The following is a 6150-nucleotide window of genomic DNA, read 5'->3' on the forward strand; positions in this document are numbered from 1 at the left end:
TGCAGTGACAAAGAGTGACCTAAGTTACGCACCACATTTGCCATCTTACAAGCTGCATTCAGCCACATTGTAAAGTGTTCATAAAATATTGAGTCCAATGAGAGAACTAGACAGCAGTTTGCGATACAGAGTCAGAAACGATATCCATTATGACACAGTCCCAATCAGGGTAGCAGCTGAAGGTTGACAGCACGGCCATATCTTTGCCAGTAAGATGTAGCAGTAAAGTTGCAGGGACAAGACGCAGGAAAGAACGTCGAGATGAGCAATTTGCCACGATTGCCCGCTCGGTACAGCAGAAGTATCCAGGGGTGAATTTAGCAAAGTCTTTGTCAGGCCGCTGCCTGAATGCCAAATACAATTTGTGTGTGCTCTTTAAAAAGTGAGTGTGTCAGAAAAAAACTGAGCTAACAGCAGTATACTTACTTGATCATTAGATGAAAGCTTGATGCAGAATTGCTGAGTCATTTCTCGAGAACATTGGAGACAGACACTGAGGAGATCCTGGGTGGCAAGAAATGGGTAGCTCACAGCAGGTTGGGGGAATTAGCTCAAATGGTAGAGCGCTCGCTTAGCATGTGAGAGGTAGTGGGATCGATGCCCACATTCTCCACTTCATTTTACCTATGGGTCCACAAATTGTGTCAATCAACCAACAGTTGACACAAATTCTCACTTTTGCCGCAAGCTGATAGACTGCCATTCCAAATGTTTTGCACACTTGCCAATGTTTTGCACACTTTCCACAAGCATGTTGATTGCATTGCTGCCAGCAGCGGAGATTCAACGTGACGTGATTGGTAGAAAAGAAGGTGCAAAAAATGCCTTTCATCTCTGAACATACTTCGCAGGACCTTCTGGTTATGAGAGTGACACGCTGCCTACTGCACTAACAATGAATGACCTGAGCGACATAATCAGATTTGCCATCTTACTGGCAGCATCCAGCCACAATGCAAAGTGATCACAAAACATTGAGGCAGATGAAAGAATAATGCAGCTGTTTGCGATACAGGGTCAGAACCATTATCCAGTATAACACAAGTCCAATCTGCAGGGAGCAGCTGGCGGGGGGACAGCATGCCCACCACAGCTTTGGCGTTAAGATGTCGATGTAAAGGTGCATGATGAAGACTCAGCAAAGCGCCAATTTCATTGCATTGCCTCGATTGCTCATTCGGGAGAGCAGCAGACTCGATGGGTGAAAATTTCAAAGGCATTGTCAGGTCGCTGCTTGAAAGCCGAATACAATTTGTGTGTCCTTTTCGAAAGAAGTATGCGTAAGGAAAACTTAGCCAGAAGTAGTATTCCTAAATTGATTGTGGCTTACCATGTTGCTTCCAAAGCGGCGGAGCTATCTTTTATTTCATGTCAGAAATGAGCCTCAACACAGCTTAGATGCTTCTGCAGTTGTATGCAGAGGCCAGCAGGGGTTGCTCTGAGCTGCAGTGCATGGAAAATTGAGCACTCACCTGCACGCAAAGAAAGATTTCTATCACTGAGTCAGGGTTGTCGACTGCTCCCTCACACTTGTGCTGACTGGTATTTTTTTCTCGCTTGTTTGGAGTCTTTCAGTTGGTCCTCATTGCCGATTATGACACGGCCACTGTGGTGTCCCATTGTGCTGATGGGTAAAGCTGGGTCATGTTAATTCAATGGAGATATTACTGATTCGAAAGCAGCAGGCATACCCGATGCAGAAATACTCAGCCAATTGATCAGTCCCTTGGAGATAGGCACTCAGCATGTCCTGGCTAGCAAGAAATATGGTGGTATTGGCTGTGTGGGGGAATTAGCTCAAATGGTAGAGTGCTTGCTTTGCATGTAAGAGGTAGTGGGATCGATGCCCACATTCTCCAATTTGATTTTATATTTGGCCCAATGCTTGGGCCCACCCCTTGTGTCAATCAACACACAGTTGACACTTGTCCTCAGTTTGTCCATGCGCTCATTCACTGCCAGTCCGAATGATTTGCACAGCTGTCACAAGCATGCTGCTTGCATTGCTGTCAGCAACGGAGATTCAATGTGACGTGAATGGAAGAAAGTAAGGTGCAAAACAGCTTTTCTTTTTCTCAGCATTCAACACAGGACCATCAGATGATGAGAGTGACACACAGCCTACTGCAGTGACAAAGAGTGACCTAAGTTACGCACCACATTTGCCATCTTACAAGCTGCATTCAGCCACATTGTAAAGTGTTCATAAAATATTGAGTCCAATGAGAGAACTAGACAGCAGTTTGCGATACAGAGTCAGAAACGATATCCATTATGACACAGTCCCAATCTGGGTAGCAGCTGAAGGTTGACAGCACGGCCATATCTTTGCCAGTAAGATGTAGCAGTAAAGTTGCAGGGACAAGACGCAGGAAAGAACGTCGAGATGAGCAATTTGCCACGATTGCCCGCTCGGTACAGCAGAAGTATCCAGGGGTGAATTTAGCAAAGTCTTTGTCAGGCCGCTGCCTGAATGCCAAATACAATTTGTGTGTGCTCTTTAAAAAGTGAGTGTGTCAGAAAAAAACTGAGCTAACAGCAGTATACTTACTTGATCATTAGATGAAAGCTTGATGCAGAATTGCTGAGTCATTTCTCGAGTACCTTGGAGACAGACACTGAGGAGATCCTGGGTGGCAAGAAATGGGTAGCTCATAGCAGGTTGGGGGAATTAGCTCAAATGGTAGAGCGCTTGCTTAGCATGTGAGAGGTAGTGGGATCGATGCCCACATTCTCCACTTCATTTTACCTATGGGTCCACAAATTGTGTCAATCAACCAACAGTTGACACAAATTCTCACTTTTGCCGCAAGCTGATAGACTGCCATTCCAAATGTTTTGCACACTTGCCAATGTTTTGCACACTTTCCACAAGCATGTTGATTGCATTGCTGCCAGCAGCAGAGATTCAACGTGACGTGATTGGTAGAAAAGAAGGTGCAAAAAATGCCTTTCATCTCTGAACATACTTCGCAGGACCTTCTGGTTATGAGAGTGACACGCTGCCTACTGCACTAACAATGAATGACCTGAGCGACATAATCAGATTTGCCATCTTACTGGCAGCATCCAGCCACAATGCAAAGTGATCACAAAACATTGAGGCAGATGAAAGAATAATGCAGCTGTTTGCGATACAGGGTCAGAACCATTATCCAGTATAACACAAGTCCAATCTGCAGGGAGCAGCTGGCGGGGGGACAGCATGCCCACCACAGCTTTGGCGTTAAGATGTCGATGTAAAGGTGCATGATGAAGACTCAGCAAAGCGCCAATTTCATTGCATTGCCTCGATTGCTCATTCGGGAGAGCAGCAGACTCGATGGGTGAAAATTTCAAAGGCATTGTCAGGTCGCTGCTTGAAAGCCGAATACAATTTGTGTGTCCTTTTCGAAAGAAGTATGCGTAAGGAAAACTTAGCCAGAAGTAGTATTCCTAAATTGATTGTGGCTTACCATGTTGCTTCCAAAGCGGCGGAGCTATCTTTTATTTCATGTCAGAAATGAGCCTCAACACAGCTTAGATGCTTCTGCAGTTGTATGCAGAGGCCAGCAGGGGTTGCTCTGAGCTGCAGTGCATGGAAAATTGAGCACTCACCTGCACGCAAAGAAAGATTTCTATCACTGAGTCAGGGTTGTCGACTGCTCCCTCACACTTGTGCTGACTGGTATTTTTTTTCTCGCTTGTTTGGAGTCTTTCAGTTGGTCCTCATTGCCGATTATGACACGGCCACTGTGGTGTCCCATTGTGCTGATGGGTAAAGCTGGGTCATTTTAATTCAATGGAGATATTACTGATTCGAAAGCAGCAGGCATACCCGATGCAGAAATACTCAGCCAATTGATCAGTCCCTTGGAGATAGGCACTCAGCATGTCCTGGCTAGCAAGAAATATGGTGGTATTGGCTGTGTGGGGGAATTAGCTCAAATGGTAGAGCGCTTGCTTTGCATGTAAGAGGTAGTGGGATCGATGCCCACATTCTCCAATTTGATTTTATATTTGGCCCAATGCTTGGGCCCACCCCTTGTGTCAATCAACACACAGTTGACACTTGTCCTCAGTTTGTCCATGCGCTCATTCACTGCCAGTCCGAATGATTTGCACAGCTGTCACAAGCATGCTGCTTGCATTGCTGTCAGCAACGGAGATTCAATGTGACGTGAATGGAAGAAAGTAAGGTGCAAAACAGCTTTTCTTTTTCTCAGCATTCAACACAGGACCATCAGATGATGAGAGTGACACACAGCCTACTGCAGTGACAAAGAGTGACCTAAGTTACGCACCACATTTGCCATCTTACAAGCTGCATTCAGCCACATTGTAAAGTGTTCATAAAATATTGAGTCCAATGAGAGAACTAGACAGCAGTTTGCGATACAGAGTCAGAAACGATATCCATTATGACACAGTCCCAATCAGGGTAGCAGCTGAAGGTTGACAGCACGGCCATATCTTTGCCAGTAAGATGTAGCAGTAAAGTTGCAGGGACAAGACGCAGGAAAGAACGTCGAGATGAGCAATTTGCCACGATTGCCCACTCGGTACAGCAGAAGTATCCAGGGGTGAATTTAGCAAAGTCTTTGTCAGGCCGCTGCCTGAATGCCAAATACAATTTGTGTGTGCTCTTTAAAAAGTGAGTGTGTCAGAAAAAAACTGAGCTAACAGCAGTATACTTACTTGATCATTAGATGAAAGCTTGATGCAGAATTGCTGAGTCATTTCTCGAGTACCTTGGAGACAGACACTGAGGAGATCCTGGGTGGCAAGAAATGGGTAGCTCATAGCAGGTTGGGGGAATTAGCTCAAATGGTAGAGCGCTTGCTTAGCATGTGAGAGGTAGTGGGATCGATGCCCACATTCTCCACTTCATTTTACCTATGGGTCCACAAATTGTGTCAATCAACCAACAGTTGACACAAATTCTCACTTTTGCCGCAAGCTGATAGACTGCCATTCCAAATGTTTTGCACACTTGCCAATGTTTTGCACACTTTCCACAAGCATGTTGATTGCATTGCTGCCAGCAGCGGAGATTCAACGTGACGTGATTGGTAGAAAAGAAGGTGCAAAAAATGCCTTTCATCTCTGAACATACTTCGCAGGACCTTCTGGTTATGAGAGTGACACGCTGCCTACTGCACTAACAATGAATGACCTGAGCGACATAATCAGATTTGCCATCTTACTGGCAGCATCCAGCCACAATGCAAAGTGATCACAAAACATTGAGGCAGATGAAAGAATAATGCAGCTGTTTGCGATACAGGGTCAGAACCATTATCCAGTATAACACAAGTCCAATCTGCAGGGAGCAGCTGGCGGGGGGACAGCATGCCCACCACAGCTTTGGCGTTAAGATGTCGATGTAAAGGTGCATGATGAAGACTCAGCAAAGCGCCAATTTCATTGCATTGCCTCGATTGCTCATTCGGGAGAGCAGCAGACTCGATGGGTGAAAATTTCAAAGGCATTGTCAGGTCGCTGCTTGAAAGCCGAATACAATTTGTGTGTCCTTTTCGAAAGAAGTATGCGTAAGGAAAACTTAGCCAGAAGTAGTATTCCTAAATTGATTGTGGCTTACCATGTTGCTTCCAAAGCGGCGGAGCTATCTTTTATTTCATGTCAGAAATGAGCCTCAACACAGCTTAGATGCTTCTGCAGTTGCATGCAGAGGCCAGCAGGGGTTGCTCTGAGCTGCAGTGCATGGAAAATTGAGCACTCACCTGCACGCAAAGAAAGATTTCTATCACTGAGTCAGGGTTGTCGACTGCTCCCTCACACTTGTGCTGACTGGTATTTTTTTTCTCGCTTGTTTGGAGTCTTTCAGTTGGTCCTCATTGCCGATTATGACACGGCCACTGTGGTGTCCCATTGTGCTGATGGGTAAAGCTGGGTCATTTTAATTCAATGGAGATATTACTGACTTCGAAAGCAGCAGGCATACCCGATGCAGAAATACTCAGCCAATTGATCAGTCCCTTGGAGATAGGCACTCAGCATGTCCTGGCTAGCAAGAAATATGGTGGTATTGGCTGTGTGGGGGAATTAGCTCAAATGGTAGAGCGCTTGCTTTGCATGTAAGAGGTAGTGGGATCGATGCCCACATTCTCCAATTTGATTTTATATTTGGCCCAATGCTTGGGCCCACCC

The sequence above is a fragment of the Scyliorhinus canicula genome, chromosome 10 (assembly GCF_902713615.1).
Source record: "Scyliorhinus canicula chromosome 10, sScyCan1.1, whole genome shotgun sequence".
Classification (NCBI taxonomy): Eukaryota; Metazoa; Chordata; class Chondrichthyes; order Carcharhiniformes; family Scyliorhinidae; genus Scyliorhinus; species Scyliorhinus canicula.